Below are 14,208 nucleotides of genomic sequence, written 5' to 3' on the forward strand. Positions count from 1 at the left end.
GTGCATCTGCGTCAGTCCTGTTCGTGGCATATCTGCCAGCCTCTTTCTGCCAATCAAACTGTAGTGTAATACAGTGGGCCTGATTTTTCCCTGCATTCTCCCACACATAAAGAGGGAGATTTCTATTGCCAGTGTGTGCATCTGCGTCAGTCCTGTTCGTGGTATATCTGCCAGCCTCTTTCTGCCAATCAAACTGTGTAGTGTAATACAGTGGGCCTGATTTTTTTCCCTGCATTCTCCCACACATAAAGAGGGAGATTTATATTGCCAGTTTGTGCATCTGCCTCAGTCCTGTTAGTGGCATATCTGCCAGCCTCTTTCTGCCAATCAAACTGTGTAGTGTAATACAGTGGGCCTGGTTTTTCCCTGCATTCTCCCACACATAAAGAGGGAGATTTCTATTGCCAGTGTGTGCATCTGCGTCAGTCCTGTTCGTGGTATATCTGCCAGCCTCTTTCTGCCAATCAAACTGGGTAGTGTAATACAGTGGGCCTGATTTTTCCCTGCATTCTCCCACACATAAAAAAGGGAGATTTAAATTCACAACAAGTTTACATACACCTTCTACCTGCTTGTACAGGGCCACATAACGGTTGTTATTTTTGTTACATTTTTCCAAGAATGAGGAAGTCTGGTGGAAGAGGTCATGGCCGTGGGCGGTCATTGCCAGCTGGTAATGATGGTAGTGGTGGTGGTCGTGGAGCATCAGGTGTTCGTGGGAAAAGCAATATAGACCCTAAGTCTCGAGTTGTTGAGCCAGCGTCATCGTCTGGCTACACAAGGCCTCGAACGCTCCCTTTTCTGGGAGTAGGAAAACCGCTTTTAAAGCCGGAGCAGCAGGAACAAGTTTTGGCTTTCATTGCTGACTCTGCCTCTAGCTCTTTCGCCTCCTCCTCGGAAAGTGCAAAATGTAAAAGCAGCGTGTCGTCAGTGGGTGTTCCCGGTCAGGGACAAGTCGCTTCCTTGTGTTCTTCACCAAGAACAACAGAGAAGGATGCGTCAGGCGACACAACAGGTTACTCCATGGAGCTCTTTACACATACCGTTCCTGGGTTAGAAAGGGAAATTGTTAACAGGCCATGCCCATTAAAAGATGAATCGGACATGGAGTGCACAGATGCACAGCCACAGCCCGATTATTATGCTGTTCCTTTGACTCAGATCAGAACACTGCCCTCGCAGTGTACTGATCCAGAATCTGACCCTGATGAGACTATGGAGCCGCGTCACGAACGCTATAGCACCGGCTTACACGGTGACCCAGAGGAAGGTGCACAGGACATAGAAGAGGAGGTCATAGATGACACAGTTGTTGACCCCGATTGGCAGCCATTGGGGGAACAGGGTGCAGGCGGCAGTAGCTCTGAAGCGGAGGAGGAGGAGCCGCAGCAGGCATCAACATCGCAACAGGTTCCATCTGGCAGGCCCGTATCTGGCCAAAAACGTGTGGCAAAACCAAAACCACTTGTAGGACAGCGTGGCCATCCTGTTAGAGTAGCTCAGTGTGCAATGCCTGAAAAGGTATCCGATAGTAGGAAGAGTGCAATCTGGCATTTTTTTAACCAAGATCCAAATGATCAGTGCAAAGTCATCTGTAAGAAATGCTCAAGGACCTTCAGCAGAGGTCAGAATGTTAAAAATCTAAATACAAGTTGCATGCGTAGACATTTAACCACCATGCTCTTGGAAGCCTGGACTAACTACCAAACGTCCCTTAACGTTGTAGCACCCTCTCACAATGAAGCTAGTCAGCAACGCTACATCCCTTCCCTCACTGTAAGCCCACCGTTTACCACACCACCTGCAGTAAATGTGGGGGTTTTGTTGCAAGGCCAAAGCAGTCAGGGAATCACCAGGTTCGTGGTAGGAAACACTGTATGTAGGGCAACAGCAAGAATACCATCACCAACCCTCTCTCAGTCTGCCATGTCCACCGGCACCCCCGCTAGTTCCACCCTATGCAGCTCTCCAGTCCAGCTCACCCTACATGAGACTCTCGTTAGGAAAAGGAAGTACTCATCCTCGCATCCGCGTACACAGGGTTTGAACGGCCACATTGCTAGACTAATCTCGTTAGAGATGATGCCCTACCGGTTAGTTGAAACCGAAGCTTTCAAAGCCCTGATGGACTACGCTGTACCACGCTACGAGCTACCCAGTCAACACTTATTTTCGAGAAAAGCCATCCCAGCCCTCCACCAGCATGTAAAAGACCGCACTGTCCATGCACTCAGGCAATCTGTGAGTAGAAAGGTGCACCTGACAACAGATGCATGGACCAGTAGGCATGGCCAGGGGCGTTACGTCTCCATCACGGCACACTGGGTTAATGTGGATGCAGGGTCCACAGGGGTCAGCAATATTGGGACACTTCTGCCTAGCCCACGGTCTAGGAAACAGTTGGCTGTAGGCGTTCGTCCCCCCTCCTCCTTGTCCTCCAGCAGAAGCGAGAGCTCGTCCACAGACCGCAGTTGCATGACCACTCCATCCGCAGCTGCCACTGTTGCACACGAGGTGTCCCATTATGGAACAGCTAGTGGCAAGCGTCAGCAGGCTGTATTGGCAATGAAGTGTTTGGGCGACAACAGACACACCGCGGAAGTTCTGTCCGAGTTCTTGCAGCAAGAAACTCAGTCATGGCTGGGCACTGTACATCTTGAGGCAGGCAAGGTAGTGAGTGATAACGGAAGGAATTTTATGGCTGCCATAGCCCTTTCACAACTGAAACACATTCCTTGCCTGGCTCACACCTTAAACCTGGTGGTGCAGTGCTTCCTGATTTGTTATCCGGGGTTACCCGACCTGCTCCTGAAAGTGCGCAGACTTTGCTCGCACATCCGCCGTTCGCGCGTACACTCCAGCCGTATGCAGAACCATCAGCGGTCTTTGAGACTTCCCCAGCATCGCCTAATCATCGACGTTGCAACAAGGTGGAACTCCACACTGCACATGCTTCAGAGACTGTGCGAACAGAGGCGTGCTGTTATGCATTTGTGGGAGGATACACATACACGGGTAGGCAGTTGGATGGCAGACATGGAGTTGTCAGGTGTGCAGTGGTCGAAGCTACAAGACCTGTGTCAAGTCCTTCAGTGTTTTGAGGAATGCACACGGCTGGTTGGTGCAATCAACGCCATAATAAGCATGAGCATCCCCCTAATGCGTCTGCTGATGCAAAGTTTGACGCACATAAAGGAGCAGGCGTCTGCAGCCGAGGACGAGGGAAGCCTAGATGACAGTCAGCCATTGTCTGCTCAGGGAAGTCTACAGGACGAGGTGGCGGCGAAGAGGAGGAGGATGAGGAGGATGATGGGGATGAGTATTTTTTGGATGAGGAAACTTCTCAGGGGGCAATAGAAACTGCTGGCGTTGCAAGGCCGGGTTCAGGTTTTTTGAGGGAGACAAGTGACGTTGATTTGCCCGAAAGTGCTCCTCAACCCAGCACATGCACTGATTTGACAACTGGAACATTGGCCCACATGGCGGATTATGCCTTGCGTATCCTCAAAAGGGACCCACGCATTATAAAAATGATGACCGATGACGATTACTGGTTGGCCTGCCTCCTTGATCCTCGCTATAAAGGCAAATTGCAAAATATCATGCCACATGAGAACCTCGAACAAATATTGGCAACCAAACAAGCTACTCTTGTAGACCGTTTGATTCAGGCATTCCCAGCACACAGCGCCGGTGATGGTTCTCACACGAGCTGCAGGGGGCAACAGGGCAGAGGTGTTAGAGGTGCACAAATCAGAAGTGGCGTTGGACAGAGGGGTTTTCTGACCAGGTTGTGGAATGATTTCGCAATGACTGCAGACACGACAGGTACTGCAGCATCAATTCAAAGTGACAGGAGACAACATTTGTCCAGTATGGTTACTATTTTTCCTCCATTACCGATGTTCTCCCTCAACCGTCATTCCCCTTTGATTACTGGGCATCCAAAATAGACACCTGGCCTGAATTGGCCGAATATGCATTGCAGGAGCTTGCTTGCCCAGCAGCTAGTGTGCTATCAGAAAGAGTATTCAGTGCTGCTGGTTCAATACTGACCGAAAAAAGGACTCGTCTGGCGACCCAAAATGTTGATGATCTAACCTTCATTAAAACGAACCACTCATGGATTTCTAATTATTTTGCCCCACCTTTCCCGGCTGACACCTAGCTTTCCTGAAAAAAGGTCTTGCTTTGGGACTGGTGTTACTGACTGTTCCAATCTCTTAATTTGCAGCTGCTGTTTGTACAGCGTACGACATGTTTACACCTCCCTAATTGGCCTAACTCCCCCCACGGGGCCGTGGTCTCGCCACTTGGCGCAAGCACCCGTCAGAGTGCCGTTTGTCTGAAGAGGTGGGTGTGCCCACTTTTGGTCGACGGCACTGCCACTGGGTCCCTCATAGTACAATGAAGTGTCTCTGGTGGTGGTGGCGCGCACCCAACGTCAGACACACCGTTGTAACATGAGGGGCCCTGGGCCTGTACCACCGGCCACGAGAGAGTGTCCCCCCCAGCTCAAACAGTGCTCTACCACTTGCAAAATTATCTCTCGCTGCTCCACCACTGTTTAGTCTATGCACTGAAATCCTTCAATGCCTGGATCTGACAATAACAATTTGTTGACATGTATGATGCTATTTAAAATAGGCAGGGGCCCTGTCCTACATTTACACCAGTAAATACTTTGCGCCAAATTCCAATGTCTGAAAGTCAGCATAGGAGCCCACCCCTGTACCTAAGTATGGCACCTTTTTTTTTTTTTTTTGCGAGACATTAACATCTATTTAGTTTTTTGGAGTACTTACTGTCTGAGGTCCCTCCTTCCAATTGTCCTCTGCCGAGCACACCAATGCTGCCTGTGTACCCCTGCCACATAATGGAAGCTGCATAGAGCCTATTTTGTTATTTTAGGCCTACTAAGTCTGTCTGCGGTCCCTCCTTCCAATTGTCCTACGCTGAGCACACCAATGCTGCCTGTGTACCCCTGCCACATAATGGAAGCTGCATAGTGCCTATTTTGTTATTTTAGGCCTACTAAGTCTGTCTGCGGTCCCTCCTTCCAATTGTCCTCCACTGAGCACACCAATGCTGCCTGTGTACCCCTTCCACATAATGGAAGCTGCATAGAGGCTATTTTGTTATTTTAGGCCTACTAAGTCTGTCTGCGGTCCCTCCTTCCAATTGTCCTCCGCTGAGCACACCAATGCTGCCTGTGTACCCCTGTAGCCTAATTTAAACCGCATCGAGCCTGCTTTATTATTTTATGCCTAGGAAGTCTGTCTGCGGTCCCTCCTTGAAATAGTCCTCCGCTGACCACTTCAATGCTGCCTGTGTACCCCTGTAGCCTACTTTAAACTGCATAGAGCCTACTTTCTATTGTAGGCCTACTACCTGTGTCTGTCTCGGCCAGTCCACTCCTTGCAGTTGTCCTCCACTGAACAAAGCTATGCCGCCTGTGTACTCCTGTGACCAATTGTGAACTGCATTTATCCTACTTTCTTATTTGTGCCTAGTAACTGTGTAAGCCTGTCATAACAGTTGTCCTCCACCACAGAACCAAGATATGCCACTTGTGTACTCCTTTTACCAATTTTGAACTTAATATAGCCATCATTTTTATTTTAGGCCTACTTCCTGTGTCAGAGCCACTAATTACACATACCCTCCTCCGCTGAACCACACTATGCTGCAAGTGTACTCCACTTACCAATTTTGAACTGCATTTTGCCTAATTACTTATTTAGGCCTACTTATTGTGTCTGTCTCCCATTACAGTTGTCCTCCACTGCACAAAGCTGAGCTTCAATCTTCAGGCTCTCATTAAGTAGTTGTTGTTAAGATAACAGTGCAGTTGGTCTACTATTTCGGTTGGGGCCTACTAACGGTGTCTGCCGCTCCCTGGTGTCCTCTACTGTACAAAGCTGAGCTTCAATCTTCAGGCTCTCCTTAAGTAGTTGTTGTTAATATGTGTGGTTGGGGCCTACTAACGTTGTCTGCCACTCCCTGGTGTTGTCCTCCACTGTACAAAGCTGAGCTTCAATCTTCAGGCTCTCATTAAGTAGTTGTTAATATGTGTGGTTGGGGCCTACTAATGTTGTCTGCCGCTCCCTTGTGTTGTCCTCCACTGTACAAAGCTGAGCTTCAATCTTCAGGCTCTCATTAAGTAGTTGTTGTTAATATGTGTGGTTGGGGCCTACTAACGTTGTCTGCCGCTCCCTGGTGTTGTCCTCCACTGTACAAAGCTGAGCTTCAATCTTCTGGCTCTCATTAAGTAGTTGTTGTTAATATGTGTGGTTGGGGCCTACTAACGATGTCTGCCGCTCCCTGTTGTTGTCCTCCACTGTACAGAGCTGAGCTTCAATCTTCAGGCTCTCATTAAGTAGTTGTTGTTAAGATAACAGTGCAGTTGGCCTACTATTTTGGTTGGGGCCTACTAACGGTGTCTGCCGCTCCCATGTGTTGTCCTTCACTGTACAAAGCTGAGCTTCAATCTTCAGGCTCTCATTAAGTAGTTGTTGTTAACATGTGTGGTTGGGGCCTACTAACGGTGTCTGCCGCTCCCTTGTGTTGTCCTTCACTGTACAAAGCTGAGCTTCAATCTTCAGGCTCTCATTAAGTAGTTGTTAATATGTGTGGTTGGGGCCTACTAACGGTGTCTGCCGCTCCCTTGTGTTGTCCTTCACTGTACAAAGCTGAGCTTCAGTCTTCAGGCTCTCATTAAGTAGTTGTTAATATGTGTGGTTGGGGCCTACTAACGTTGTCTGCCGCTCCCTGGTGTTGTCCTCCACTGTACAAAGCTGAGCTTCAATCTTCAGGCTCTCATTAAGTAGTTGTTGTTAATATGTGTGGTTGGGGCCTACTAACGGTGTCTGCCGCTCCCTGTTGTTGTCCTCCACTGTACAAAGCTGAGCTTCAATCTTCAGGCTCTCATTAAGTAGTTGTTGTTAAGATAACAGTGCAGTTGGCCTACTATTTCGGTTGGGGCCTACTAACGGTGTCTGCCGCTCCCTGTTGTTGTCCTCCACTGTACAGAGCTGAGCTTCAATCTTCAGGCTCTCATTAAGTAGTTGTTGTTAAGATAACAGTGCAGTTGGCCTACTATTTTGGTTGGGGCCTACTAACGGTGTCTGCCGCTCCCATGTGTTGTCCTTCACTGTACAAAGCTGAGCTTCAATCTTCAGGCTCTCATTAAGTAGTTGTTGTTAACATGTGTGGTTGGGGCCTACTAACGGTGTCTGCCGCTCCCTTGTGTTGTCCTTCACTGTACAAAGCTGAGCTTCAATCTTCAGGCTCTCATTAAGTAGTTGTTAATATGTGTGGTTGGGGCCTACTAACGGTGTCTGCCGCTCCCTTGTGTTGTCCTTCACTGTACAAAGCTGAGCTTCAGTCTTCAGGCTCTCATTAAGTAGTTGTTAATATGTGTGGTTGGGGCCTACTAACGTTGTCTGCCGCTCCCTTGTGTTGTCCTTCACTGTACAAAGCTGAGCTTCAATCTTCAGGCTCTCATTAAGTAGTTGTTGTTAATATGTGTGGTTGGGGCCTACTAACGGTGTCTGCCGCTCCCTGTTGTTGTCCTCCACTGTACAAAGCTGAGCTTCAATCTTCAGGCTCTCATTAAGTAGTTGTTGTTAAGATAACAGTGCAGTTGGCCTACTATTTCGGTTGGGGCCTACTAACGGTGTCTGCCGCTCCCTTGTGTTGTCCTTCACTGTACAAAGCTGAGCTTCAATCTTCAGGCTCTCATTAAGTAGTTGTTGTTAATATGTGTGGTTGGGGCCTACTAACTGTGTCTGCCGCTCCCTGGTGTTGTTCTCTACTGTACAAAGCTGAGCTTCAATTTTCAGGCTCTCATTAAGTAGTTGTTAAGATAACAGTGCAAGTTGGCCTACTATTTTGTTTGGGGCCTACTAACGGTGTCTGCCGCTCCCTTGTGTTGTCCTTCACTGTACAAAGCTGAGCTTCAATCTTCAGGCTCTCATTAAGTAGTTGTTGTTAAGATAACAGTGCAGTTGGCCTACTATTTTGTTTGGGGCCTACTAACGGTGTCTGCCGCTCCAAGGTGTTCTCCAGGTTTACTTGCCTGAGCTTCAATCTTCAGGCTCTCATTAAGTAGTTGTTGTTCATATAACACTGCTGTTGGCCTACTAGTGTGGTTGGAGCCTACTAACGGTGTCTGCCGCTCCTTGGTGTTGTCCTCCACTGTACAAAGCTGAGCTTCAGTCTTCAGGCTTTCGGCCTATAGTATCAGATATTTAACTGCATTTGGCCTACTTGTCTGGTTGGGCCCTACTAACGGTGTCTGCCGCTCCTGGGTTTTCTCCTGTTTGGTTTTCTTGAGCTTCAATCTTCAGGTTCTCATTAAGTAGTTGTTAATATAACACTGCAGTTGGCCTACTAGTGTGATTGGGGCCTACTAACGGTGTCTGCCGCTGCTTTCTGTTCTCCACTGAACAGAGCTGAGGTTCAATCTTCAGGCTCTCATTAAGTTGTTGTTTATATAACACTGCAGTTGGCCTATTATTTTGGTTGGGCCTAGTAACGGTGTCTGCCGCACCTTGGTGTTGTCCTGTGTTATTTTCCAGAGCTTCAATCTTCAGGCTTTCGGGCTAGATTTGTAATATTAAACTGCATTGGGCCTACTAGTGTGGTTGGGCCCTTAAAACGGTGTCTGCCGCTCCTGGGTTTTCTCCTGTTTTGTTTTCCCGAGCTTCAATCTTCAGACTTTCGGCCTTTATTTGTAATATTAAACTGCATTGGGCCTACTACTGTGGTTGGGCCCTTAGTGTCTGCCACTCCTGGGTTTTCTACTCCACTGAACAAACCAATGCCGCCTGGCTAGTCCTGTTACCAATTTTGAACTGCATTTAGCCCACTTTATTATTTGGGCCTATATCTGTGTTTCCTCCTCATCCTGCCCATTGCCCAGCCAGTGCTAGATGAGTCTTGTGGTACATTGACCCAGACCACTACATTCCCCTTGCACGCTACACAGCCACAATCTGACCCTGCTGAAAGTCAGGTTCCCCTTCCCGCATACTATACCACCTTACACAGGGACAAAGAGGAAGGTGCAGATGAAAGTGCAGGTTCCTTCATCAGGTGGGGGGGCATACTCGTTGGCGACGTCACAGGCACAGGGCCCCTCAGAGTACGCAGAAGTGTCGCTGCCGGTGGGAGGCGCCCCCGCCGTGCAAACACCGCCGTACTTTGAGGGGCCCTGTGCCAGTGCCAATGCGAACGAGTGGGCCCCCCCTGCTTGCTCAGGATCACAGCACTTGCAAAGTTGAAATACTTACCTCTCACTGCTCCACCGCCGTGACGTAGTCCACGTTTCCTGGGCCCACTAAAAACTTGAACCAGCCCTACCCCCCACAACTTTAGCCAAATGACCCCCAATATCCAATGCCCAACTATTATTATAAAGTTAATTAAGATTGACAAGCTTCAGAAACAAGAATGGATGTTTTTGCCATTAAAATGGGCACTGTAGGTGTTTTCTTGGCCCCCACTCACTGCCGACTATGCTTCCCCATTGACTTGCATTGGGTTTCGTGTTTCGGTCGATCCCCGACTTTTCGCGATAATCGGCCGATTGCACTCGACTCGACTTTTGAGATAGTCGGGTTTCGCTAAACCCGACTCGACCCCAAAAAAGTAAAAGTCGCTCAACCCTACTTATGACTACAATGTACGGGCACTACAATGTCAGTTTGCAATTTTCACTCAGCAACATCCACTGCAGCTTGTTTCTGGAAAACACCCATGGAGTCAAAATCGTCACTACATCTTTAGATAAATTCCCAAAGGGGTATAATTTCCAAAATGGGGTCACGTAAGGGGGTGGAGTTCTGCTCTTCTAGCACTTAGGGGCTCTGTATATGGAGTTTGCAAACTATTCTAGCAAAATCTGCACTCCAGGAGGAAAATAGTGCTCGTCCCTCCAGATTCTCGCTGTACGGCTAGGTAGTACTTTACAGCCATATATTGGTTATTTCCACATTCAGCAGAAATTGTGTGACAGATTTTGATGTCACTTTGTACCCATTTCCTAGTGTGAAAATGTAATATTTTTTTTTCTTTATTTTCACGGCTCAGCATTATAAACTTCTGTGAAGGACCTGGGGGTTCAAAGTTCTCACCACACATCTAGATAAGTTCTCTGAGGGGTCTAATTTCCAAAATATTGTTATTTGTGAGCGTTTTTCACTGTTTAGGCACATCATGGACTCTCCAAATGCGACATGGCATTGGCTAATTATTCCAGCAAATTTTACATTCAAAAAGTCCCTTCCGAGCCCTGCCGTGCGCCAAAACAGTGGTTTTCCCACCACATATGGGGAATCAGTGTACTCAGGAGAAATTGCACACCAAATTTTAAGTACATTTTTTCCTGTTACCCTTGCAAAAATAAAAAAAAAGTGTGTAAAGTAAAATTTATGTGAATAAAGTTAAATGTTCATTTTTTTTCCTTCCCAATCTAATTCCTATGAAGCACGTGAATGGTTAATAAACTTATTGAACGTTGATTTGAGCACCTTGAGAGGTGCAGTTTTTACAATGGTGTAATTTTTTGGTATTTTCTGTCATATACCATAAGCCCCTCAAAGTCAAGTGTGATATTGTCCCTAAAAAATATAAATAAAATATGATTTTGTAAATTTTGTTTGAAATATGAGAAGTCGCTGGTCAACTTTTAATCCTTATATCTTCCTAACAAAATAAAATTGTTTTAAAAATTGTGCTGATGTAAAGTAGATGTGATAAATAAATTCATTAACTATTTTGTGTGATTTAAGAACCTAGAACTTAAAAGTTTGAAAATTGCTAAATTTTCCAAATTTTTGCTAAATTTCCAATATTTTTGCAAATAAATGCAAGTCATATCGAGCAGATTTTACCACTAGCATGGACTACAATAAGTAGAATCAGCCAAAAGTGGTGCACTCTGGATGTAAGGATGGTGATCAGAAGGAAAGTAAAGTAATACTGTAGAACGATGACCTTCGGCACTCAATAAGTCAAAACAGTTCTATTTTAAGATTTTTAGTTTAATTCACAGCCGACATGATAGAATATTACAGATATAGATCCATCCAACGTTTTGGCATCATTGCCTTTATCAAGGGTATCTGCGGTAAGAATCCGTCGGCGAAATCCCCGGTGCTTCAGTTTGGCCTCATCGTCATCTCATGCAAATCAGCGCACGCGCCGCTTATTCCGGCAGCGTCACTGTGCCTCTGAAGCCAGCTATACCCTTCCCGGCTTCAGACGCACACTACGCATGTCTGGAAGTTCTGAATATGGCTTCCGTTCATGGTCAGTGCGCGTCTCTGAAGCCAGGTAACGAACGCCCCATCCATTAGTCAAAGCCCTAATTAGCATAGAAAAGCGGAAGTTATGAATGCTTTTTTGTAGCATTTATTTCACTGAATTATGTTATACGGGTTGGTTAGGGAGAGAGTTTAATCGCACATAGCTCAATGCTGCTGGATTGGAGCGCATGGGGGACTTGACACGTTCTCTTTTAAGTTGAGCTTGTTGGTTTGGCACTCCACAACAGTCACGGTCTCTCATGTGTCCCCTCGGGAAAAATTGCCCACACCTGATCTAGAGGATTGTCCAATGCACCCCTTACATTCAGGACCTCTGTAGTTTGAGAGTAGCACTTGCCTCTCCTTAGTGATTGGTTCTCCACCAGCCATAGTACATTGGGGAATGGAGTATGTGCAGTGTGTCTGACATCCCATGGTCATGGTCTAGTATATCCGGTCCCTGATCTCATGATGAACCTGCATTAATTATCTACAGATGCCATTTAGATATAAATGCTATGTGGGTTGTGTACCCCAGTGGAAGCACAGATACAGTTGCCATAAACATGGGGTTGTTCACCCACCTCCTCCCTATCTGAGCTATCCACTACTGATTTGGTGCTCACCCTTTTTTCATTTATGCATTAGTGATCCCTGTTCTGACTATACGGTTTGTGGTTCCAACTGTTTTGCTTGGGATATTTTAGAAGCACCTTATTATGGCCTACCTCATTGATTATGTTCGATTATCTGGTCTTGAAATATTGTCAGTCATTTTAGCATTAACTGGTTAACCATATCTTCCTATTATATATAGGTACGTGCTTAGATATATTTAGGCTGTTTTCTGCTACATCGTTTTGCCGCTATACATTTCTTAAGCTCCTCCATTAGATCTTACTTACTGAGTTGAAGCCTATGTGACGAAAACAAACTTGCTTGGGGATCAATGCACTCCACGCAAATAATTATTTAGGCACTTTTGCATGGGCCATATAAATGCCCATACCTGAAATTCTGAGCTGAGTAAATGTGTCCACTGATCGGAGAACAAATAGGGATGTGCTGCTAATAATAATCTGTATGTTAATATATGATTACCGTATATTATATAATCTGATCACACAGTGGCAGTGATTGCGATCAGATCGATATATCACGTGCCACACTTGTTGCAGATTAAGATCTGTCAGTATGAAAGGACCCTTCCCCAACTCCGTGTGAGGGAAGATGTCCGCTCACCTGAAGTGGCGGAGATGCTGCATCCCTGTACCTGTTTAAAAGGAGTGGCCCCATGTCGCAGGTCTGGCCCCATGTAGCATGGATTCTGCAAAACGTTGTGGCCATTATCATGAAAACCGTGCTGACTTTCATGTTGGCATGGTGAGAGCCATGTCTCAGCTGCTAAGCGGGCACTACATAGAACCATGTCTCCAATATTATGCTTGTCAATACCATAGCAGGTAATGGCATGCTGGCCAGTGCTGGGGAATGCCACAGAGCACAGTGGTTGAGCAGAGATGTTGTAAAGCAGGGATTATTAATTATTTCTGAAAGCATGAGAAGTAAAGCTTGATTGAAAATCCAGACAAACGCAACTACAGCAAAATTATTGTGACGCGCACAAATTGTATTCAGGTTTTTCCTTCAGTCCTATTGCCACCTCCTCTGCTTCAACGAGTCCTGTTGAAGGAGGCGTGAAACTGCCATTGTTCAGAGTGTATCTTGTGAGTACCTTCATGTGGGCATGTTTTAATCAAGAGTGCCAATAAAGGAAGTTTTTACAAAGTACCGGTGAGTGCAACCAGGTTTCTTCTGTGGACATTATTTGCACAGCTTTTTTCATGGTCTGCACCCAGGCATTCTGGGGCAAGGTGTAAATCACAGTCAGCTGTTCAGCTAGCCTCAGGCATCACAGCAGTGCCGGTTTTCTTCCTGTTACTAGCCCAAGATTACTAGCTAAGGCTGGTTTCTCATTTGCGGATGGAGGGCTGCTTACGTCCTCCGTGAAGCTCCGCCCACCGCCGCACCTCCTCTGGTCACCTCCGCCTACGTCGGCATGCAGCATGCGTACCCTATCTTCACCATTAGGTACGCAGGCTATGCTGATGTATGCGGATGCCTCCGCATGCGTCGTTTTGACGGTGCAGCGGCCGCACTAAATTGCAACTCGCTGCGTTCGGCGCAGGTCACCGCACCGTCAAAACGACGCATACGGAGGCATCCGCCTACATCCGCCTACATCGACATGGCCTGCGTACCTAATGGTAAAGATAAGGTAGGCACGCCGCATACCGACGTAGGCGGAGTTGACCGGAGGAGGTGCGGTGGTGGGTGGAGCTGACCAGAGGACGTACGAAGCCCTCCATCCGCAAATGTGGAACCAGCCTAAGCCCTGTCGTCCAATATCAGTATTTGTCTTCACAAATGTTCTTGAGGATGAATAGACAAAAATTCCTTGAGACAAAATCTTGTAGAAATCCTTCTCAGAAGAGAGCAAGCTGTTATAGGTGCAAACGGGAGACTTCCTCCTGTAGATGTAGAATGGTATGTCATTAACGCAGCAAATTGAAAAAAAATGCTCTCCAAACAGTATTAACATGCTATAAAAAAAAATTACTGTGTGCAATTTGTTTTAGTACAATTTCAATAACCATTTCATATTTTGTATATTACCATATAAAGATAAAATGTCTTTAATCCTTGTTTGGCAATTGTAAACCTTTTTTCTTAGCACACATGCCTCCAATATGATATCCAGACTCCAAGACATGTAGCCGGCCCAGGAGCAGCCAGTTCCAAATGCACGGACTTAGGCTACATTTCAGAGGGGACGCCCGCTTTCTTCAGCAGGTCATAAACACTCCTGTAGGTGTAATGTGAAACTTGATTCCAG

General features: G+C 46.6%; 1 protein-coding gene across 4 annotated transcripts in view; it reads left to right on the top strand.

Annotated features, from left to right (window-relative positions):
- The window catches only part of TCP11L1 (t-complex 11 like 1), a 198,592-nt gene that overhangs the window by 37,742 nt on the left and 146,642 nt on the right, over nt 1-14,208 (top strand). Inside the window, exon 1 of one of the 4 annotated variants that reach the window (XM_077288104.1) lies at nt 14,037-14,180. The exons of the other annotated variants lie outside the window; for them this stretch is intronic. The gene's annotated coding sequence lies outside the window, so the exon portion shown is untranslated. Of the gene's footprint in view, nt 1-14,036; nt 14,181-14,208 lie in introns of those variants that run through there. 4 annotated transcript variants of the gene reach the window in all.

This window comes from Ranitomeya variabilis, chromosome 2 (genome assembly GCF_051348905.1).
Source record: "Ranitomeya variabilis isolate aRanVar5 chromosome 2, aRanVar5.hap1, whole genome shotgun sequence".
Lineage (NCBI taxonomy): Eukaryota > Metazoa > Chordata > Amphibia > Anura > Dendrobatidae > Ranitomeya > Ranitomeya variabilis.